At 36.7% G+C, this 25,294-nt stretch overlaps 1 protein-coding gene across 3 annotated transcripts in view; it reads right to left on the minus strand.

Annotated features, from left to right (window-relative positions):
- The window catches only part of SLC7A2 (solute carrier family 7 member 2), a 49,170-nt gene extending 35,371 nt beyond the window's left edge, over positions 1-13,799 (minus strand). For 2 of the 3 annotated variants that reach the window (XM_039349394.1, XM_039349391.1), the window contains exon 1: positions 13,648-13,799. The gene's annotated coding sequence lies outside the window, so the exon portion shown is untranslated. Of the gene's footprint in view, positions 1-1,879; positions 2,412-13,647 lie in introns of those variants that run through there. The other variant, XM_039349393.1, reaches the window with a different exon arrangement.
- Positions 13,800-25,294: the final 11,495 nt, after the last annotated feature.

Raw genomic sequence — 25,294 nt, forward strand, 5'->3', positions numbered from 1 at the left:
TTTTTCTTGGTTTGGAATAGGGGGAGCTTTTGTATGTTTTTTACTTTTAAAAAATCAGTATTAACCTTATGGTAGGACATGCACTAGAATTTTAATCTGCTTCCACCCTAAATACGGTAAGGATTTGTGTCCCAGTTTCAGCAACAACAGTTATAGGGGAATGTAGGGCAATCAAGAACTTGATAGGAAGCCTTAGGGCCATGTAGCCTTTGTAGAGTTACACAAAAAGAAAAATTACAAGTATTCCCTCTCACTTATTGCTTCAGCTAATCTGCTTTTGATATACATATTTCCAGCTTTTCTTAGAATCAATAGTCTTGTGAAAGTTTTGAAGCTGCGCACATCAGCATATAAGGCTCCCAGAAGGCTCCTGTTTATATAGGAGACTTCTAGGATGTTCAGATTCACTTTAAGAAAGATTTCCAGACTGCAGTCTCCCTCACTGGCCAGTGGAATAATTAATTAATTTTTCTATGAGCCATATCACTTGTTGCATCTTGCCTCACAATTTTCTTAAGAAAAAAAATCCTAGCAGGGTTATATGTTGCTTTCTTCCATTGCCACAAATACATGTAACAAAAATTTTCTCTGTCCTTTCCTAAAAAGGATAATTAAAACCAAGAGTATTAATATGATCTGTCAAATCTATAATGCCCCTTATCATTTCAAAACTGTATTTTTAAAATATGGTGCCAGAACCATTGTATTTCAAAACCCCTTTTGTATTTCATAGAATAAAAACATGCCATTTTTGAAATAAAAGTGATTATTTCAAACACAATGTAATATCTAATACAGGTTGTCCTCAACTTGCAACTATTTATTTAACACTGTTCAAAATTATAACAGAACTGAAAGAAGTGACTTATGACCCTAGCAGCATCTCCATAGTCATGTAATTTGGGCACTTGACAACTGGCATGTAATTACAATGGTTATAGCATCCCAGGATCACATAACCATTTAGCAATCTTCCCAGTCAGCTCCCAACCTGCAAAGTCAATGGGGGAAACTGAATTCATTTAACAACTGCATGATTCACTTAACAACTGTAGCAAACAGGTTGTAAATTGGGTGCAACTCCATAACAACTGCCTTGCTTAGCAATATAAATGCTGGTCCCAATTGTGGTTGTAAGTCAGTTTGGCAGTTCAATTCCCATTGTCTCAAGGTTCACTCAGCCTTCCATCTTTTCGAGGTCAGTAAAATGAGGGGCAAATTGTTGGGGGCAATAGGCTGTAAACCGCTTAGAGAGGACTATAAAGCATTGTGAAGCTGTATATAAGTCTAACTGCTATTGCTATTGCTATTACCTGTACCAATAAAAAGTCTACATATTGATACAGTATATCAGTATGTAACAATATTTGCAGTACAACACATACATACATACATACATACATACACACACACACACACACACACACACACACACAAGCTCCATTGGTATAAATGTAAATTAATTCACACTTAGGATATGACTTCCGACTAAGATTGGAAACAAAAGAGAAAAAATAGAACTCTTGAATAAGAATTTAACCCAATGCCCACATCAGTGAGGATAACATTAAAAATAGCAATGACTTACAATGTAATTATAAAATCAATGAATAGGTTACTGATTTCTGAAAGGTATATCATGTGATATAAAAAAATCAGATATACTAAAAATCAGTCAAGAAGAAACAGTATTTGACAGTAATCATGTAATATTTTATACATCATTGCCGCTTGAACATTTAGTGCAGATCAATTATACAACAAACAGCATTTCTTCCCTATATCTTTTATTTTAAAAAACAAATATTTATGTTACATTTCCAAAGAAGCCTGCATTTTGTAATACACAGCAAACAAAATTATAAATACCAAAACTCACCAATTTTTTCAAATTGCACTTTCAAATTCTCCTTAGTTGTAAGCAGGGCAGGGAAATGGTACTCTGTACGTTTTTTTTCTTTTACTTTGCTATGTTTTCAAAAATAAATCACACTGGCACATTTAACTTTGTTCATAGGAGATACTTCCAACTTAAAAGTAACCTCATAAAATTATTTCAGTGGGCAGCAGATTTTCCTCTACAGGAAAAAAAGTATTTATTCAACAGACATAAGTCTCTAAAAGCTACAAAACCATAAAAACCAGTTATTTTTCTAGATTTCCATGTGCCTAAATCAGTTATCTAGAGTCTAGACCACTACTGTACCATCCTCCAAGCTCTGGATGTTCCTAAGCAAACTGAGGCCACTACTTATAATTTTCTTGGCAGTGTCCTATTCAGCTCCACCTCAAGCCACTTTAAAAAAAAGCAGGCTGGAGGAGGAATCAGACTTTAAAGGCACATGCTTAAATTAAATATTCTAGTCAATATTTAATAAATCCATTTGGAAGAAAAACAAAAATGTATTATCTATAGGAAAATTTGTAACAAAAAGGAAAAAAGAAGCTCAGGAAACGGAAATGCAAGTAAAAGTATGGTGACTTAAACTTGCAGGTTTGAGTAATGTAAGGAAAATGGGGGGGGGGGAAACCTGGTAAACTATCTTAGAAATATCCTATTCAAAGATTAGAATAACATTTTATAACCCATAAATAGTAATTCCCACCCTCACCCCCAAGTTGATCCTGTTGCTTTTACTGTTTGAGTTAGTCAACCAAGATTTGGGGGAGGCAAATGCATTCTTATTCCCTGAACTGGAACTTAGATTATCAGGGATTAATGGAGACAAATTTCACAAAGTTCAGATTACAGATAGTAATGGGTTATGTTTTCCCCTTCTGCCCATAATAAGCTAAACTTAAGACTTCAGTATGAGATCAGCTGCAAGATACATATACTGTATTTTCTACAAAAATGTGCCATCAGAAAACATTCACAGGTCTATAATCTTGCCTTATTCTTGTCCCTCCAGAAATGTAGTTGAAAACAGATTTTCTACAAACTGGCATTTTTATAATTGAAAAGATATTCTGGCAAAACTTCTGGGAATATCAATATATTAGGGGGGAAACCCACAAAATTCTGTATAACTAAAATTGCATGATTAGTATGAAATTTAAAAAGTTTTTGAAATGTTTTTACAGTATTAATAATAATAGTAGTAAAGTTGGAAGGGACCTTGGAGGTCATCTAGTCCAACCCCCTGCTCGGGCAGGAAACCCTACACCATTTCGGACAAATGGCTGTCCAGTCTCTTCTTAAAAACTTCCAGTGTTGGAGCATTTACTGCTTCTGGAGGCAGGCTGTTCCACTGATTAATTGTTCTCACTGTCAGGAAGTTTCTCCTTAGTTCTAGGTTGCTTCTCTCCTTGATTAGTTTCCACCCGTTGCTTCTTGTCCTGCCCTCAGGTGCTTTGGAAAATAGCTTAATTCCCTGTTCTTTATGGCAGCCCCTGAGATATTGGAATACAGTTATCATATCCCCCCTTGTCCTTCTCTTCGTTAGACTAGACATACCCAATTCTACCAACCGTTCCTTATATGTTTTAGCCTCCAGTCCCCTAATCATCTTTGTTGCTCTTCTCTGTACTCTTTCTAGAGTCTCAACATCTTTTTTACATCGTGGTGACCAAAACTGGATGCAGTATTCCAAGTGTGGCCTTACCAAGGCATTGAAGAGTGGTATTAATACTTCACGTGATCTTGATTCTATCCCTCTGTTAATGCAGCCTAGCACTGTGTTGGCCTTTTTGGCAGCTGCAGCACACTGCTGGCTCATATTTAGGTGATTGTCTACTAGGACTCCGAGGTCCCTCTCACAGTTACTACTATTGAGCATGGTGCCACCTATGCTGTACTTGTGCATTTGGTTTTTCTTGCCTAAATGTAGAACCTTGCTTTTTTCACCATTGAATTTCATTTTGTTAGTTCGTGCCCAGTGTTCAAGTCTGTCCAGATCCTTCTGTATCTGAAGCCTGTCTTCTGGAGTGTTGGCTATTCCTGCCAGCTTGGTGTCATCTGCAAATTTGATGAGTTCCCCATCTATCCCTTCATCCAAATCGTTGATGAAGATGTTGAAGAGTACTGGGCCCAGAACAGAGCCCTGGGGCACCCCACTACACACTTCCCTCCATATAGATGCAGTTCCATTGAGGACCACTCGCTGAGTACGGCCGGTCAGCCAGCTACGGATCCATCTGGTGGTGGTTCTGTCTACCCCACATTTTTCTATCTTGTCAAGTAGTAGGTTGTGATCTACTTTATCAAATGCCTTACTGAAGTCCAAGTAAATTATGTCCACAGCATTCCTCTGATCCACTAATTTTGTCACTTGGTCAAAGAATGCAATAAGATTTGTCTGGCATGATCTATTTTTGACAAACCCATGTTGGCTTTTAGTAATGACTTTGGTTGCCTCTAGGTGTTCGTTGATTCGTTGTTTGATTATCTTTTCCAGGATCTTCCCAGGTATTGAGGTCAGGCTGATAGGTCTGTAATTTCCTGGATCAATTTTTTTCCCTTTTTTGAGGATGGGAACTACATCAGCTCTTTTCCAGTCCTCTGGTAGTTCCCCTGTGTTCCAGGATCCAGGATATTGTTTATTGACACTGCAGTAAATAATAAAGTCAGTGACAGATCACTTCTGTCCATTCCAATTTAAGGAACTAATCATGCTTTTATTGCATTTTCATCATACCGCTTGTATCTGCACTTATCCAGAAACCTTACATGGATAAGCTGATGATTTATCTGCATGGTAATTAGGTAAGATATCAACCAGTGTCTTAATTCTTCTTTTTTCCCATGGATTAGCATTACTGCAATTTTTTTGTGATCAGCAACTTTGTTTTATTTACAGTACCTTAGGTTTTTTTTTTATCATTGACAATTATAGAATCTCAGTACTGTATAACTAAGAAAACAAGATTTTAAATTGATTTGTGGGAATGGTGATCATTGAAAATATGCTGGATTTGCATACAGCATTTCTTCTGACCACATGTGATTCAAAAACCATGAAAATCTAGGTAAGAACTCAAATGTGCCAAGGAAGAATTTGTGGTCATCTTATTAAGGAACAAGGTGCCACAAACGCCAATACAGATAATGTTACTATGGGCTAGAAAAATGTTACTTGTGACCTGTCCTTGAAGTTACAACTGTGTACTCATGTGAATACAACTGTGTACTCATGTGATTGCATTTTGGGTATTTGATAATGGGCTCACATTTACAACCTGTTGCAGTGTCCTGCCACAGGTTGACCACAATTTGCAACATTTTGGCTGTTTTCTGGTTGAAAATAGCAAAAAAATCCTTAGAGTATTTTGGATTTATTTAATGACTATGTGAGCCACTTAACCATGTGGCTCACATAGTCATTAACAACTGTCATAAAAATGGTCATAAAATCGACTTTGTCATGTGGTACCTTGACTTACAACTGCAATAACTTAAGACTGAAATTCCAAGTTCCACAGAGGTCATAAGTCAAGGACTTTAAGGTTATCTTACATTTACTGATTCAAGTAAAATATTTATTTCCCTCAAATGCACCCATGTCAGCTTAATATCAGAAGACGTGTTATTAATCAACTGTATTCCAACATGAAGAAATAATAACTTATCATAATAACCAGTTTGATCTAGTGACTAAGGCGCCCAAGCTTAAAAGCAAGAGACTGTGAATTCAAGTCTTATTAAAACCAGCTGGGTGACCTTGAGCCAGCCCCTCTCTCTCAGCCCAACTTACCTCACATGGTTCTTGTTGGAGGGAAAATAGGAGGGGGAAAGTGTATTGGATATGTTATTTGTAAAATATTATTGTAAAATAATAAATGTAGGAAACAAACAAAAAATAATATAACATATGCTCGTTCCCTTATTTAATAGCTATTGCTATCGAATGAAGGCTAATATATGTGTCCCAGGATAATGTTACAGGATCCAATCTGAGTCCATCACTAGGACCAGAGGTTTAGTCTTCTGAGCTTTCAGACTTGTGCTGGAGCCCAATAATTTTTTTAATTTATTACTATCTTTTTTAAAAAACAGGATGTTCAAAATAAGCATTATTTTTCAGCCATTTTTGGAGGTATAGCATCCTTTATTCCTATAACATGTGGTTCAGGAAATGTTTAGTGCCACATAACAGGAAGATTTCAAATATATTATTTTCTCTATGCATGTGTGTGCTGAATGCAACACCACAAGCTTCTTTTGGCCCCAGACAGGCTTGCCCTGTTCCATGGTTATTTCAGTCAGTGGAGAAAGTTGCAACATATGCTTGGTTTAGCAGAAGGTCATTTGACGCAGGCATGATGTGATCAGCTTGAAAATCTCTGATCAAGTTCCCAATGTATTTCATAAGATACACGTTTTAAAATTCATAGCCGTATAATTGTATCTGCACAGAACAGTTAAAAATGAGTGGAACTTCAACTTTATTTCCATGCTGTCCTAACTTTGTATAGGAACATTCAAGTGATTGCTTTTATATTTTCAAAGAAAATACTTCATGCTCTGTTAGTGATACATTAAGTGCTATTTAAAGTAAAGCATGCACCTTGAAAATGGAACTCTCTGGCTTTAGTTGCCTAAGTTATAAATAAATGTTTCTTTTACTTCCAAGGATAATTTATATTATCTTGAAATAATGATTACAGATTAAATGTGCAGGGATGGATTAGATGTCTGCTTTTTTAATGTCAGAGGCTAACTGCAAAATAAATGCATCATAAGGAACTTGAAAGGTTGAAATTAAGTCAAGCACAGGGACAAGAACACATTCTGAAAAACGGACTACTTCTTCAGCTGGTCTTCTTCTTCTCCTCCAGTCTTCTGGTGCCAGATACAGGTGGAAGGTGCCAACTGTATTAGGACTAGGAGACATTGATTTGAATACAAGATCTTACACAGGATCAGTTTGATGGAAAAGGAGTTGTACTACAGTGAAGTAATCAGGGTGTGTGTTCTGCAAAAGTTAATCATAGCAATCTCCATTGAATCAGTGAGCTGCAGATCTCAATTCTGTGTTTCAAAACATGTTAAGGATCACTTACCACGTATTAATTATTACTAATAAAAAAAACTTGAAACATTATTTCTTTGTCTGAAGTTTCTTTCTCTTTCCTAGAGGATTCTCATGCATTACTGTAATCCAAATAAAGATACCAAGTTTGTGGTCTTAGATGGCATAGAGCACAGGTCGGCAACCTGCGGCTCTGGAGCCGCATGCGGCTCTTTGAACCTTCCCCTGTGCCTCCCAGCCTCCTCTGCCATTTGCAGAGAGAGACAGAGACAGAAGCAGGCAACTGCGCTTCCCTGTTTCTCTGTCTGTCTGTCTGTCTCTCTCTCTCTCTCTCTGTGTGTGTGTGTGTGTGTGTGTGTGTGTGTGTGTGTGTGTGTGTAAAAGAGAGTGCACTCACAATGTTCTCCGAGGAGCTGAAAAGCTTATTGGGCGGAGCTCCTCCCTTTGCTGCATCTCTGCAGGAAGCAGGAAGCAGGAAGGGCAGGAGAGAGCTAGCTAGCCCAGCTACGCTGACTCAGGAATTCTGGGAGTTGAAGTCCATGAATCATAAAAGAGCCAGGGTTGCCTACCCCTGAGCTTGTTGGAGAACAGCTTGAAGCCAGCTTGCCAGGTGAGCAGCAGATAGGAGAGAGGGAGAGGGGGGGGGAGAAAGAGAGAGAGAGAGGAAAGAGAGAGAGAGAAAGAAAGAGAGTGGGGGAAGAGGACTGGCAGACCAAGGGCAGATAGAGAGAAAGGGAGGGAGAGAGAGAGAGACAGAGAGAGAGAGAGACCCTTTTGACATCTAAAATGAAGGTAACACTGCATATATCCTTTTTTACCTGTGTGTATATGTATACACACACACACACACACACCTATAATAAAGGTAAAAAAGATATATGCAATGTTATCTTCATTTTAGATATCAAAAGTGTTTTGCGGCTCCCGGTGTTTTGTTTTCGGTGGGAAACGGGTCCAAGTGGCTCTTTGAGTGTTTTGGGTTGCCTACCCCTGGCATAGAGTCTCTACATATGATTGTTTCCCCTAGTTACACAATGACTGCCATTTTTCATGAATATAATAATGCAATTTCAATTCAACAAAACTGTATTACATAATTATTACTTTAATAATAAATATTACTGAAGTATTAAGTAATATATTTAAACTAACTATATTCTTTGCCATATAAAAGTACACAGATCTGATGCTTTGGAAATTTAATTAAATTTAAATTAAAAACTTGCTTTTCAAAATATGCTTAAATTTCAACTTATCTTAATTTTAAATAAATGCAACCCAAAAGTGATTACATTTATATTCTAATTATATACAATATATAGAGAATTTAAACACATCTAAATATAAGCTTATTTATACACAAGCTTGTTACATAAAAGAACCCAAGGAAATTCTCAAAAGCCAATACAGTGAAAATGCTCTGTGACAAAGTCCAATGCATCAGAAAAATTAGTAGTAGATGACATAAGCAAAATGATATGATTCAGCAAAGAATTATTTTAGAATTCTATCAAGAACTATCTTACATTCAAATGTAAGTAAGTAGCATAAAAATTTTGTAGAGTAACATTAGAAAAGTTTAAAGGTCATATCATTCAATCTGTATTTCAAGCCTTCCAGATTTTTTGAAATCAGAGTTCTTATATTCAACATATATCAAACAAAAAACTGTATATGGTGATTTATGATTGGCATAACTTACGACTGCAATGCTCGGTTCAGAACTACCTGTATGTAGTTATTATTATTTATGTGAAGTCCATATCCTTTCCTCTGTCTCTGTGCTTTTTAGGAGAAATGGATAAGATGGAATATAATCCATTAGGACGTACAACCTAGTACAAACTCAGCAAAGACAGTTACGGAAACTACCTTGTCTTACATCATGGTAGCTTCTTCCAACTTGTCCAAATTTTGCAACCTGATTCTAAAAATAGAGCACTATACTATAATTTATCAAGAGAAAAATGTAATCATCCTTTAATAAAGTTGTACCTTTTAAATAATAGCTTTTTATCAAAAAAGAAAAAAATGGCTGTACAGGGACAAACATTTGAGGAGATTGAACAATATTTAACTGAAACACTGACAGAGCTGGATCAATAGGACTGTGATAACCAGTTAAAACCAAATCCAGCAAAAACTCAGGTATGCACCGTCCATCATCACAATAAGCAGGCTGCTAGGAAGCTGCATATTATATGGAAAGGGATGTTATTGGAGCATTGCTACAGCCCTAAATATTTAGATAAAGCCCTAAAATAAAAGCAGCATTATACCAGCACTAAACTGAAGGTCAGTGGACAAAAACAACATCCTCAGGAAATTAATGAGCTCTAAGGATCCTTAAGACAACATCTCTGGCTCTTTACTACTCAGCAAGCAAATATACCTTGCCTAGTCTGCTATAAAACAGCACATGCTGGGAAAGAAGATGTTGCTTTGAGCAGAATTATTACCGGATGCCCTAAATCTACCCTTCTAGATAAGATCTACCACCTAGCCAACACTGCCTCAGGCACTGACTGCACCACCTACTGTTTGCAGAGAAGCAGCAGTATACAGAGAGAGCCTTAAATCATCTATATCTGACAACAGCCTCTCTATGGCTTTATTCTCCAATGAGCCTAAAAAATTAACTAAAATGTAGTTATTTTATGGTTCAATATAAATGCATTTAAAACAATAACCAATATCCAAAAATATTTTGTTTCCTATATCCAAAGGGGCTTCTAAATCTAGTCATTTATATAACCGATAGTAGACTGCTCTAGAACCATAGAAAACTCTAGAAGAAGAGAGAGCATATATAAGAGAGAAGTGAAATAATTCTCAATGGGAAAAGAGATCCATCACTGTGAGACAGGGCAGGTACTGCTGTCAAAGCAAGAATATTTAAAAAACTACCTGTTCAACATCACAATCTTTTCTAAAGATTTAAAGTATAATACAAAACAGGAGATGGATTGATTTGAAATACTAATTCCAACTATCCCAGTGAAAAATAAAGATTATTTATTACCATGTTTCCTCCAAAATAAGACCAGGTGTTATATTAATTTTTGATCCAAAAGACACATTAGGGCTTATTTTCCGGTTAGATCTTATTTTCAGGAAAACATGGTAAAAAAAAATAGCATCCTTAGTTATCTGTATCAAAATTATCAAACAACTTAATAGTGAAATTACTACTGTTGGTGGTTTGTAAATTTAAAAAAGAACCGCAGACATTATCAACATCAAATTTCATATCCTGATTTCTTACCAATCCACAGATTCTACCCCCTCCAGCTCTAGCATGTAATATTAGGTTGAAAGGCCATCAAGGAAAAGCAAATACTGTATAAACATTCACTTTAAGCAATTAGTTTTGCACCATCTTTGTGTGTGGACATAAAGTGCAACATCAACAGTAAATTACTGTAGGTTCTGCTCATTAATTTGGTTCACTGGGCTAAGTATAACCCCCATCTGTCAGTATACAAGGGGCAAAAAAACAATAACTAGAGAGTTAGAAATCCCACTGAAATCATGTTTTTAACCAGTCAACTGAACAACCAAACCATGTATCAATAAAGGCTATTTTATAGCATGGATTTGGCTTTTCATAAAGCAAAATAAATGTTTGTATATCTATCAATCTCATAATTTTATTTTGTGAGAAATAAAATTTGTAATAATATATTAAGTATGATAATTTGAGCTTAAATAAAGATTCCAAGTGCATGAGCTATTCAAGAAATGCTTTTGGTAAATCCCAACAAAATCAAGGAACTCGTCACATTCTGAATTAAGCATTTTTTTAATTTTAAGAAGCTACATTATAACATAAAGCAAACAAGATGACCCTAAAGGTTTATGATTTTTTGAGAACAAAATGCTCCTAGACCCAAATGTGTACTTTCTTTGTTTTTGCACATTTACACAGAATAGGCTCTGCTATAATGGTTTAATGTGGTTATTCTTTCAGAAGAGCAAAACAAATAAATAAATGCAACATATTCCTAGTAGAACAGTGGCCAATGGAATATATTTGAAAAGGACTGTCTTGAGGCCAGTAATTATATTAAACTATATTGAACATGCAATCGTCTATTTAGGCCGCCAAACAGGCCAATTCTTTTCTCAGTGCCAGAAGCCAAAATAAAACACCAAAAAGCTGTCCCCTATCTAACATAAACATATCCAATGAAAGGGAATGCAACACCTCTCTGATGTTACATTCCAATGTTACATTCTTCTTCTTCATGTTAAGAAGTAATATGTATGTTTTGTACTACACTGGGCTGTCAGTATAAATGGGAGACAAAAACCCAGAATATACACTATGTAAAACCCTACCATAAAAGAGGAATCAGTCATACCAAACATCCTCAGTAGGGAAATTACATAAGATCTGTATTTTCTGTTCTGACAGCTTAAGAAAAGATGGTCTCTATATATCATTCTGCTAGATTACTGTTAAGATATTCCCCCATACACATAAACACAAAAGCACCCACCCACACACCAATTTAAATCAATCTCAGGCCTGCACTCTGGAATAGAGAGAACTGTCTTGAACAAGGTGTTCAAGAAAACTGCACTGGCTAGTCAGTTTGGTGATTTACAGCAAACTTAACACAGATTTCAGATTTTACTGTTTCTTGTTCGGACCAAGCAATCCCAACATAAGTAATGCAGTCCTCAACAAAGGAGCATTGTCTTGCCGTATGACTTGAAATGCCACTCAGTATGATTGGCTAACATTATGTAAATAATGTGACTTGTAATCACTACACTACTTGAAGTATATATTAAAAAGAGATACATATACAAAGACATGCACATATAGGTTATGTGCATGCTGAAGGCACTGCACTATTTGTTCAATTCTTTCTGAATAAGGAATATCTATATATATTGAAAGCACTGTACTTCTTGTTTAGCTAGTTTTGAAACAGTGTGCTATGTGAAGCCAGTCACTTTTATAAACCATGCATGAACTAGGCCACAAAGATTTTTTAAAATGAACGATGTTCTAGCTGCAGGAAGTGTGATCCTCCAAGTAGTGCAAGCACCAAAGTTACAGGCTGTGATGGTAAACAAAGATTACGTACTTTTGTTACAGGAAGAATGCAAGATGTCCAATGTATAGCCATGATCCATTTCTTTCTCATGCTTAATCAACTTTGGTTGTTGTAAAACAGACCTAGACCAGTTTATTGGAATTCCCTGTCTGACCCTGAAAAAGGATACTATCTGTGTTCACTGATTTCTTTCTTATTTGAAGTATGTATGTTGCACTTAAAGAAAAATAACAGGTTTGGGCTGGTCTTATGCTTCCCAATTGACCTAGTACCTCAGAGGGAGAATAAAGAGAATTTACGTCCTCCAGCAAAGCCAGTTCTAATAAGGAAAAGGATTTATCTGCATCCTGTTCTTGCTCTGGGAACAGAGATTCCAGAGAAAGCCAGACGCTTTCCCCAGATCAGATATACTTCTTAGCAATGTATGCAATCACTTACTGCTAGTTAAAAATAGTTCAAATGACCTTTCAGGATAAAATAAGTTTGACAGGCAATTTTGAACTTTCTTTAGAATATTTCTGATCTCTTTCCTCCAACTCACACTTACCATTGAAGTGAAATGCCCTGGTATTTTATTTCATTCTTAGATGAGACATCACAGCTTTTGTTTTGAGTCAGGCAAGCCAATGAATTTCTTTGTGTAAACAACACATACTGTTATGAAGTTTTAACTATAAATATACCCTGCAACCAGCTTGAACCAACTCAACCCTGAAAGCAGGACAAAATCACCCCAAGCTGTCCTTTATCTCAGCTGTAGTATAGAACAGGCAAAGCATAAGTAAACAAGGGGTGGTGGTGAGTCGCTAACATTCCTTCCATCTTATGCCCTTCATCTGGACTGGCATGCCCGCCTCATAAATTTCACTTCTCCTTTGAACTTTAGAACAAGTACCTTGCAACGGAATCCTGGAATCCTTTCATAGAGTAAGATTCTTAAGTAGTGCAGCAGAATAGAAAGTGCAATCAAAGGAATTTTTGCATGGGATCCTAAGCTAGCCAGCCTTTCCTGAGGTGGGATTTCCGATTTTCTTTTGTATCAGCCACATAAGAGCCCAGATTCAGGGGTATTTCCCTGGCGGAAATGTTAGCTGACAGGAGAAATTGCATCAGCTGAATATCTGCCTGCCACGCGGTATTACTGACACAAAACGAGATGCTGTGACATCCTGGATCTCGACATATGAGAAAGTTCAGAGACCCAGCAAGTGATTCACACCTAGGTACTTATGCTTATTCCCTCCACGCTTTCCAGCCTTTTGGTGAGCAACGTCCGGCCTTTTCCTCCCCCTACCCCCCGCTTTCCTGCCACGCAATCTGCATTTCCCAAGCGCTCCCTGCTCTCCCCGCCACCTCCCGTGCCTAAATAAACTGTCCTCACGTGCTCATGGAAAGAAAAACACTTTCCCCAGAACGCTGCTTTTTTTTTTAATCCCTCCCCAACTCTCAGCGGAAAAATTTAAGGGGAGGGGAGGAAAACTTCGCTTCGCCGCTGCAAGTGCCCGGCAGTTCTAGGCAAGGCGCCCGCAGAGAGGAATCTGTGCGCGCGTGTGTGTGCAGGGAGGGGGGAAAAAGGAATGAGGGGGCGGAGAAATGCTTCCACTCACTGGAGCTGTCTGAAGCGCTGGCGGGTGAAGACAGGCGGACTTGTGGAAAGCGAACGCGCCGAGTTGCTGGTGCTTCAAGAGGGGAGCCCGTCCAGCCCTTGCTGTTCACTCGACAGCGAGCCGGCAAAAGAAAGAACTCAGGGATCGTAATTCCTGGCGCGTGCCCCGAGCCCCGCCTCCACATTCCACTCGACCCGCCCCCTCCCCAGGCCCCTTGCCTTCCCACGCCCCGAGAGCTGATGAATGTCCGCCCAGTCTTTCTAGCCAATGGCGAGGCGAGGCGGTGGTTGGCAGGTCCTCGCGCGCTGTCGGAGTTGCTGCCTACAGAAATTGGGCGATCTCCCAAGTTCTGTTGGAAAGAGGACTGGAATGGTTTGACTCATGGAGAGGAGTACCCTACAAAAATTGCGACTTTCAATATCGTGGCCCTTCCTGTTCATTGGCAAGCTTCGAACTCCCTCCCCAATTAATAGCCTATTTATTCATGGAAAATAATGACTCATTGTAACTGTAGTACAGTACTAAAGATACCTCGGGCTGGGAACGCACCTAGACGTATATTGTGTTGGCGCGGCGACAATATGCTTGCATTCCCGAGTTCTGTTCGAACGCATACTTAATTTAATTTAAGTGGCATCAGGTTGTTTTTTTCCGTCCGGGAAATAAATGCCGATGTTATTGGAGGAATAAGTTTTGCCATGTTAGTCAGTACAAGTAAATGATCGGAGGATCAAGATTTTAAGATCTTCCCTTCTTTATTGCAAAATGTGTTCTAAAACAAAAACAACTCCTGAGAAGTACAGTTCCTGTCAAATGTATAATTAGATTTTTTTTCCTCAGCAGAATTCTATTTTACAAAACAACTCCTATTCTCCAAACACTTTTGTTAATTAAGGTACTAGTTGCTGTTAGTATATTTACAAGACTTATAAATATCTCTGCTCAGCAGATTTTGAGTGGCATACAATTCCCTAACTACATAAATGTTTAATTCAAATTTTGGTCAACTCCAGGTGCATGGAGTTCATCTCCCAGATACTGGGGAATTCTGGGAATTGAAGTCCATTCATTTGGAGTTACCAAGGCTGGGAAATAATAGTTTAATGCTCTGAATTTCCAATACAATAAATGATCGTTCAGGAAAAAAAATAGCCGAAAATGTTTCCTTCCTTTGGGGGATTTTTAGCCATCTTATCATGAAGTTGAAAACTTGTACACTACTTTGGAAATCTTAAATTGGTTTAATACAAATACTGTGATAGTAGGAAAGCATACTTGCATATTTATTGGTGAACTGTCACTTCAGTTCTCCAGCTCTTCCATTTGCTTCCAATCTCATTGAATTCTGTGTCCAAAGGATTAAAACAGCATGTCATCTGATTTATGCAATGGGAAAGAGACACTTTGTCTGACTACCTTCCCTACTACAAAATATTTTGAAACAGCATTCCATTCTTTCTGTTACGGAACATTATCCAAATTTCTTTCCAGCATGCTATCCTGAGAATCAGAACTGGCACTTCTAAATGATAGTTCAGAAATAATTCATGCTGAAGCATGCAAAAACTCCATTTAGTCATTAAACTCATTTAGAAAGTTTATTTTCTTCTTATCCATTAGGCTACCACATTTGGAGTGCAGAAATCCAGATGAGCTTCAGATGACAGTTTTCCCATCTTTATTGCCAACAAATGGTCAAGCCCAGATTGTGTAGCCTTACTTAAATTCATGAGTAGCACCTTGTGTTTAAAGGTACCGAACCAGCAATAATGGAAGTTATGTTGCTATTACAGTGCAGAATAGAATAGCCCATTGAATGAGATGGCCTATAAATACACAATGGAACAATCAGCCGAATAGCAGTTTACAACACAATCCTATAAATATCGTCTGAGAAATACGCCCCATTTAGATCAGTTATAAGTGAATATTAGATTTCAGCCTTAGTGTGTTAAAAATGGTTTACAGCCTGGGTTTGTCCATTCATACCAAGTCATGATTTAATTGTGATCTACCGAATAAACTGGCAGGGTTCACTAAGTATGCCAAGCCCTGACCCAAACTTTATGTGTCTACATACACATAATAAAAACCAGTTAACCTATATTAAAGCTTAGGTACAATAGGTGTACTCATTGATAACCTTTTTAAAATAAAATTTTTTTTTTAGCTTTTGTCCTGGTTATGGCGGCAGTGGCTGCTCCTTCTCCTCTTCCTCCTTCTCCTTCTTCCAGTATAAAACTGGCTTGCTGTTGATACTTTTCTGAATGTTTTATCAGCTTCTCAGACTAAACCCAGATATTCCCTTGAATGGGAATTTACCTCCCATTCAAGTATTAATGATGTGTCTTTTTACCCCTTTTCAATATACAATCCAGTAGCTCCTCGGCTAGGCAGATCTAGGTTGTAAAGCTAGAAACCAGCTTTGTACTAAGAAATGAACTAAATAACAAATTTTAAGAGTTTTTGGTACTTCCTCTCACATTATGCAACTGATGCTTATCTGTACACATCTCTAGAACTAATCTATACAAATTATCTATGAGTTGAAGGAGCTGGGAGGAACCAACATAAGGTGGCGCAGCAGTTAGAGTGCAATACTGCAGGCCACTTTAGCTGACTGTGTTCAGCAGGTCAGCGGTTCAAATCTCACCGGCTCAAGGTTGACTCAGCCTTCCATCCTTCTGGGGTAGGTAAAATGAGGACCCAGATTGTTGGGGGCAATGTAAATATATATATACATTGCTTACTGGTGTACACCGCTTAGAGAGTGCTTGCACTTAAAGCGATATATAAGTCTCATAAATAAATAAATAAATAAATAACACAAGAGGTCTTTTGAAAAAATTCTGCTTTGCAAATAAAATATACTTCTACTTCCTTCTTCTGCCCTTGAGGGGATTTTGATTCTGAATTGATTGTGTCTGAAAGAGGAAAATAATGGCAATATATCTTTTTTAGAAAAAAAGGTATTGCCCTTTGGGGTATGCAACACATTTATTTGGCAGGACAACATGTGCTATTTTTTACAGGGCTGTTTGAAAAATAAGCTGTTAGATAAATATAAGATTCTTTCCAGGCACACTATGTGCCTTAGCCTTTTTGGAATATCACTGAGGGGAAAAATTAACAAGAATCATTTTTTAAAGGTAATTTTATATCTGGCTGTAATTGAACATCTACCTGCTCAGAACAGATTAGAGCCATAGGTTTCAAACTACAGGCAATGAAATGGAAACGCAGATGCCCTCAGGCTGCTTTTTTGCACAATTAAGGAACAAATTTGAGTTCAATTTTTCTGGTTATTTCCATTTTGTAAATCTTACAAGATTGTGGAAGTAATTATTAGAAGTTTAAAAATAGGTATAGTTGCCATTTATAATTCAATCTTTTTATGGTTGGAAAATATAAAAATTGAAAATGGGTTGGGTTTTTTTCTCTTTATTATACAAAAAAGAAAGTGAGTGGACACAATATTTTTTTCCTCAGTGAAATGTAAGGTAAGTAGCAAATTTGGCAGGTAAGAATTTAAAATCTGTAAAAAGGAAGCTTATAAGAAAAAAATTATACAAATCATCCTATTATCTTTTCTCCAGAAACAAATCAGACTTGTGAATAGTTTATTGAACAATTAAATATTTGTAATACACTTTGGGGAAATATTTGGTTAGCTATACACTCATCATTTCTGAGATAACAATCTATTCTCTTGATTCAAATTAGAGATGACAAAATTAAATTATTATTCAATAAGGTATCAACCTTTTCATCTTGCTGACTTCCTTTGAACTTTTTGTTCAAGAATGAATTAAGTTAGGCCAGTAATCAAGCAACTGGGAAGTTAAAAATGCTCTATAACCAATATTTTTAATCTTGCCATTTCTGATGTCAAATGCTTGTCTTGTTATTCTGTGGTACACATTTGTCTGTTCTTTGTGGACAGACAAATGTGTACTGTGGGCTGATAGACACATATATAATATTGTAAGATGAGCAGGTGAATGACCCTCTGATGCGGTGGCTGACATTCTGAGCTTCTCTAACAGGACTTCCTAAAGCTTAAGCCTATTTCTAGCTGTTGTGTTGCAAAAGTGCAGGAAATTCAAGCTACTTACCGATTAATTTACACACATACACACACATGCACACATATGCATAAAATGAAAATGTGAATTTCTCCCAAGAAAAACAAAAGGGAGCAAGAGGTTAAAAACAACAGGACCTATTTTTAAAACTTATATTCCAACTACTTTCTACCTAAGAAGAAAATAGATGACAAACTAGAGATAATTAGTTAAATTAAAAAAAATGTACCCAGAGAATAATAATTGTCAGGTACAATTGATAAAATACTGCAAATAATACCATTCTGCAGATATAGTGCCACTTTCCTGTTGACTAATAAGATTTCCGTCATGCTGTATTCCAGTGATGGCGAAACTTTTAGAGACCGAGTGCCCAAACTGCAATCCAAAAGCCCCTTATGTATAGTCAAGTTCCGGGTGGGCGTGGCCCATTGGGTGGGTGTGGCCCATTGGGTGGGCATGGCTGCAGTGGTAACAGCAGACTGGGTGGGACTAAAAAGTTCAATCAATCAATTCCAACTTTGCGAGATCTTTTTTTTTCCTGCAAGAAGTTGAAATTGATTGATTGAAACTTTTTTTTTTTTTTTTTGCACATGGCAGCGGAGGCCTAAAGCAAAAAGGTTTTATAAAACCCAGCTGAAGGCCTAGGACTGGAGCGACGGCACGCGTGCCCACAGAGAGGGCTCTGCATGCCACCTGTGGCACATGTGCCATAGGTTTGCCACCACAGCTCTATTCCATATTTAAAAAAAAATGCCCATGGGGGAAAAATAGCTTAACTTTAAAAAAACACTCATCCTAATCTTTTTTGTCACAGAAGTTGGCAAGCTGAAAAGCACATCAAAGGGAGAAAAATGTGTTATGTCATAAAATCTGGGTAAGAGTACATGGGAAAACCCTTCCTAAAAAGTCAAGATATAAATAGCAAATCCCTAGTGCTACAGAACGTGCTTGTCTTATTTTAACTCATAGTCAATTCCCAGTTTGGATTTGTACCCTTTCCCTTGGAATACTTCTGGAAAAAGAATTTTAAAGGAGTTACACAGATGTTAGATGTCTGCTTGCTTATGCTGACCAACAATACATTCATTTAGATAGAACAGAATTGTGATTTTTTAAAATTTGTTTTTGGTTGTTATTGCTAACTATAAGCATTTACAAAATGTCTAAAATGGTGTTATCCACTGCATAGGGAATTATGGGTAAGGTTGTTTTTCTCTTATGATGTTCATCCTGAGGACTTGAGAGTGCAGGTTCTTGGCCCTGAATAAGTACGGTACTATAATCTTCATAATAAATGGCTCCAACATTACTAACGTGCATAATATTGAAGTGGCAAAGCTTGGCACTTTTTTCAGAAACTGCACAATTCAATTTCCCCCAACTGCTGATTTGGCAGTTGTTTTGCAATCCAGAACATCCATCCACATTACAATAGATTTTTGTGTGAGAGAATATACTACAATCACCCCTCAAGCCACCCCAGAACTGCAATGTAGTGTCCTAACTGCACAGTCTAATAATCTCATGGAAATATATTGTCTAGGAAATAAGATGTGTCCTTCAAACTGAGCCCCAATGACTTTATGACAACTTAATTTGCCATTTTCTTCCCTTTCTGATTTTTCTTTTACTACAATAGGGTCACCTATGTGATATTTTATTGCATACTTCCCAAGCAAGCATATCTTTTTTTCAAAAAGTGAGGACTTACAGAAGTGTTATGGCTATGTAAAGCTTTGGTTTGGATCTCCATACCTGTTTCTAAAATCCTTCAATCAAATTAATTTTCTGCATCTAATTACTAAATTGGATGTCTTTCTCTGAATTTTTTCAACTGAACTGAATCAATCCAATTTGATGTTTTGGTGTTTTTGATCAAAGAAAAAAAAGTAAAAAAAAACAGTCTAGTCAGATCATATTGATGATGATATTCAAATCAATCATTTAAATTGGATCAGGACCAATCTATGCTCCTCTAATTTATACTTGTGGTGACCATGCTATTGTTCTACAATCCTGTCTTTAAAAAAAATTGTAGAATGAAAATAAGAACATGGTAAAAATTTAAAGACTAAAATATTTTACCATTATCCATAAAAATGACCACAGTATAGTAATTTATGGTAAATAGATTCAGTCATTAAGAAAAGAAAAGGAATATATATATATCCCTTATGACAAATTTGGATTTACAAGGAGGGTCTAAAATGCAGGTATATAATGATGTTGATTTAGCACAATGACAATTAGAAACTCTAATTTCTGGAATCTAACCCATCAAAGGAGGTCATAAGAGATGAGACTGAACTATTGCTATTACATCTATTCATTATACACTCTTTTTTCCTAATATCTGATTGATATTAGGGTGTTTGAACATCTGACATGTAATAAAAAATTCTTGATTTCTACTTTTATATACTTTTCACCTCAATATATTTTTCAATACATTTATTTATTTATTTATTTATTTATTTATTTATGAGACTTATATACCGCTTTAAGTGCAAGCACTGTCTAAGCGGTGTACACCAGTAAGCAATGTATATAATTTTACCTTGCCCCCAACAATCTGGGTCCTCATTTTACCTACCCCGGAAGGATGGAAGGCTGAGTCAACCTTCCTTCCAATTTATAACATTACCCCTGCTTACCTGAATATGTTAGTAGGCAGACTCAGCTAGCCTGAGCTGTAGTGTAATGGAACAAAAACCTGAAATAATCCTGGTTAACAGTTCAATGTAATTCCTGGAGGGTGGTTTTCAAACAGTGCCAAGCAAACTGTATGAACCCCTGACCTGACACATTTGGCATTTCTTGCCCTTCTCTCTTTATTTTTCAGAAACTTAAAAGGGTCATTTGAAACAAAATAACAAATTTTGAGACAATCAAGGATTGTATGCTTATGCTCTTTCTAAACAGAGGGTTTTCATCATACTTCGCTTCCCTTAATCCAATGCTTTCTTTCTTAGAACTGCTTCAAGCCAAGTGATACTACACTACAGGTTGCCCTGTTCATCTGGAAAGCGACTTATCTTTGTTAATTTTGGACTGTGGAGGGATCCTTGTCTTCAAAACCTCAACAAGGGGAACAGAACAGAACAGACTGAGTCCAACCAGTGAACCTTAATTCACCGGTTTGCAGTTACACGTGTTCAAGCAGAGTGGATGTGGTCCAGGTCTTTTAATTAAATGGAGTCATCTTGTAAGACCAAGGAAGCATGCCTTCTCTGTTACTGCTCCTGCCCTTTGGAATAGCATCCCTCCCAGGGATCATTCAAAGATTAGCCATGTTTTTCTTTCCTTTTTTCCTTAAGTGACTTGTCTAATGAAGATCTATACAACTCAAAATCTTGCAATGATCTTGTTCAGTGTAAGCTGCATCAGATGATCTGTGTATTACAAATTGGTTATTTAATACTGAACATTAATACTTACTGCTGTCACCCATTTACTTGCCAAATCATATGCTCAGTGACAATGGTTGTTTTCATCAATAATTACCATAAAAATCTCACTTGTTTCAGAATGACTGTTTTGATTTATATTAACTTGGAGAAACAATAATAAACCTGTTGAAGACCATTTCATTTGTGTGTCAGAGTATTTCCTTTAATTTTGTTTTTTGACCTACAGTGAAATCATCAATGAATAATTCTTAAAATATGTTAAAAGTTAAACTAAACAACAGTGAATAGTGTTAAAGGTTAGATGTTCCTAAAACTGAATCACAAGATTAACATCTCATCTTTTTCTTAGATGGAGCCAACTGAGGAAAGGTTCACATGACATACATCCCATAATAACAAAAAATGTGACCTACAAGGAAGAAAAATTCTAGTGTTTATTCAAGTAGCAAAGGTTCCAAGAAATATTAATAGCAAAATTACAATAAAATGTCTGGCTGACTCTGAACTTCAAGCCAATTAATCACCATATATAAAAGTATGTTCTGTGAATTTGTCCCAGGTAATGCATTGATTTAATTTGTTTGATTAATTGTATGAACCATCTTTAAAGAACTATAGATAAATGTGATAGACAAGACCCTACTCTAGAAATACATATACACATGACTATTCTAAAGCTAAATCTAAGTGAATGCATAACAACCATTGTTTTAAATTAACATGGTTAGTATTACCTGGCATGGGAAGTTATTCTGTGTTTGTATAACATGGTAACTGTACATGCATCACTACCTGTTGTTAAGGATAAATGTAAGCAATGGTGTGTATTTATATTAACCAACTAGATTGGTTGTCTTATAAGCCAGATATTAAAGTTGTCTTATAGGCCAGATATTAAGCTATAGTTTGCTCAATCATGGTTTACAGATCTTACCAGCTTTTCCTCCTCTTTCTCCTCTCTCTTGTGCAATTTGCACACTTACTTATATCCCACCCACCCCTTTCTCCTTATAATATTCTGGCTGAATTGTACCTACATCTGGTAAAGGATTTTGATTTGATGATTTGTTAGATCCTTAAGCCTAATCTCTAGACTACAGTGTTTTCTGACAGTGCGCTAAACCCTCCCCACATCATTTGCTTAGCCTTAGTGTGTTGTGCTAACACTTTCTAAGGCAGTGTGTTATAGGAACCCTGTCACTTGATCCAGACTTGTTTATGTTCAGGAAGTTTATTATATCAGAAACATCAAGTCTGCCTAATGCCCTTTCTTTTTCTTTTGAAGTTTTAGTAATAGTTTCACAGCTAATCTTAGCAAGGAAAGCAAAGTGGCAAGCCATGTTGCACAATGTCCTTGTGAACATTTGACATACAATATTGCTTTGCAATTCTCTGGAATACTTGGAAGGTTTACAAAGTATTGCAAAAGACAGTTAAATTAGTAGTTGGAAAATAACTAGCTCTTTGCACTCTTTGTGTTAATACAGACTGAACTATAGAAAGAAAAAAGAGACACTATAAGCAGGTGTAAAAAGCTAAGGAAGCTTTATTTGGGGGCTCTCACTAGTACCTACCATCAAGAGAACATCTTTTTGCTTTGCTAATGTTTGCTATAGCAGCTCTTAAACCTTTGAAAATGACTGGCTAATTTAGCAAACTCTCTATACCAAACTAATGAATGGAGAGACAAACCCTTGTTGCAAGCCAATAACATCTATATTTCAATACATTTCAATACACATTTGGGATGATTGGAGCATTGTATAGATCTATGTAAGGAAGTTACATTCCCTCAAATTCTCCTTTTTTGCTAGAGGAGAAAGGCCATTTGTCTTTTTAAAGCAAAGAGAGATGTTGAGAATTGAGGCTGAGAAGAGAAAAGAGGTTTGTTTCATCGCCCCAACAGCTAAACTGTCTGGAATCCTCAGGGATTTGGAAAGGCACGCAAGAATAACTGAAATAGAAGGAAATCTGGTTCAGAAACAACAGATGCATTTGGACTGTTAAATAAAACATTCACTAGATATATTGTGTATAACTATTTTCTCTTTTGCCTTTGTATGTTTCAGCCTGTTGGAAGAAAAGTCTTCATCCTGGTTCAGTCCAAGCTGGGGATAAACAACATGGCGACTGCTTTAGAAAGAAGGTTGCAGTTTATTGAAGAAGAGAGCCAGACAGAAAGATGGCTCTGGCAGGAAAGAGGAAAAAGGGGCTGAGCACATGTAGGGAGTGGGTTTTTATACCCTTTGGAGCCTTTGTTTGGAGTTGTTCCTGTGGCATGAACTGTGACCTGAGTCTGAGTGTGCCTTTCTGGTATTCTGATGGTGATGGGTCAATCTTATTATGTCCAAAGATCATATCCTGCTTCCCTGGGCTGATGCTCTTAGAGTTTGGATGGGGTATGTAGATTTTAGGTCTTTGTCTTCTTAATCTCCAAACTCCCTGGATTTACATCTGCATCTCTATAGAGCTGGTTTCTGCTTGAGGAAGGGAGACCTAGAGCTATTAAGAAAACTGGGCATGCTTTCCTGCCTCTTTAAGATCCTTGGAGGAAATATATTTTTTTGCCCTTTTAATATTTCCTTCTCTGGGGGGCTGACTTCTCACAAGCCCAATATATTTTCCCTGGTACTTTTAGTGCATGCTTAGTAAATGGCATATTTTATGCAACTGGGAAGCTCTCTGCAACAGGAGTTGCTTTAAATCAGGAATAGACAGCACTAACTTGTAGTAAATTGAAGGCCTTGTATTCACATTTGATTGGTGATCTGTTTCACATTGCTACTAAGATTTGAACAATTTATCTCTCTCACTAATGAATGTTTTACTTAGGAGAACTTAAAACCAGAGTGAAAAATTTAGATTTTCCCCTCCCCCCCTTTTTTAAAAAAGATGAAGTTTGGTTTCATTTGTCATTTATTAAATAGGTATAATTCCCAAATGGCCCTGTGGGAAGGCTAATTTCCCTAGCCACACCCCTAACACTACAGAACCATTTATTTCACATTTATTTTTCCTTAGAAATTTTCCAGGATTTTTCTTTGAGGTTTTGCAAAGAATCAAAAGCTAATATCCTTTAAATCTTGCCATCTTCTGAAGGTCCCTCATTCTATTAATTGTTTACCATGATGGATCTCTTTGGGAACTATTATATGACAGCTTTGAAATCCTGGCAATTTCTAGGTATAGTAGCAATCTGGTGATATGAACGGCAGACATATTTGGATGATATTGTGTAAGACGGGTCCCCAACCCCCAGTATGTGGACCGGTACCAGGCGGGGGGCTGCCAGCAACCTGTCTGCACAAACAAGCAAAGCCCCATCCGTGAGATACAGGCAGCACACAAAACCACACACTCTTCTTTCTGTGGAAAAACTTTCTTCATGGAAACGGTCCCTGGTGTCCAAAAGGTTGGGGACCTCTGGTGTAAGAGATTTAAAAATGATCCTGTTGCCATAAGAAATTGAACCTTTAAAATAATTTTTATTTAAAAATGGCAAGTAAAATATTTTCTTGGAAATTATGGGTTGAAAATGAGATAGTTACTCTTAATCAGCTAATCACTAGTGATTTATAAACTTTTGAAAGGTTACAAAAAGAATATAATTTGCCAAAAACAACTGAATGGCAATACATTCAGCTGAAACATTTGTCCTTTGTTTGGGATGAACCAGTTACATTGGCTGCCTTGCAAACTCCTATGGTTTTAAATGTTGATTTTAGAAGCTAAACTAACAATTAAATTTTAATGACAATTGAAAAAGTTACTAAAATAAATATGGACAATATATGAGAATTTGTAATAGAGAACTAGAGTTTCCTACATTAAAATATTGGTGTTCTCACATTTTAAAAGTTTTATATTTCTTATGATTTTAAAATAATGGTTCTTTTTTAAAAATAAATTTTCTACCTTTATGTTAGAGATGCAATAAAATGTGTGTTAACTATCCTTTTCGTAGCTTATTGATTGAATAGTCTCACTGTGGTGAACCAGATTGTTGAAAAGAAGTTTAGATTTAAGAATATTAATCTGTTGTTAAATTATATTGTATAAATTTGGAATCAGTGTATTTCTGAGGAATGTTGGATTTTTCATGGTTGGATTGTTGCCCCCAAAGGCTTTAGGTGTTCCCCAAAAACATTC

Source organism: Crotalus tigris, unplaced genomic scaffold (genome assembly GCF_016545835.1).
Source record: "Crotalus tigris isolate CLP2741 ecotype Arizona unplaced genomic scaffold, ASM1654583v1 scf7180000018268.1906537, whole genome shotgun sequence".
NCBI classification, from domain to species: Eukaryota; Metazoa; Chordata; class Lepidosauria; order Squamata; family Viperidae; genus Crotalus; species Crotalus tigris.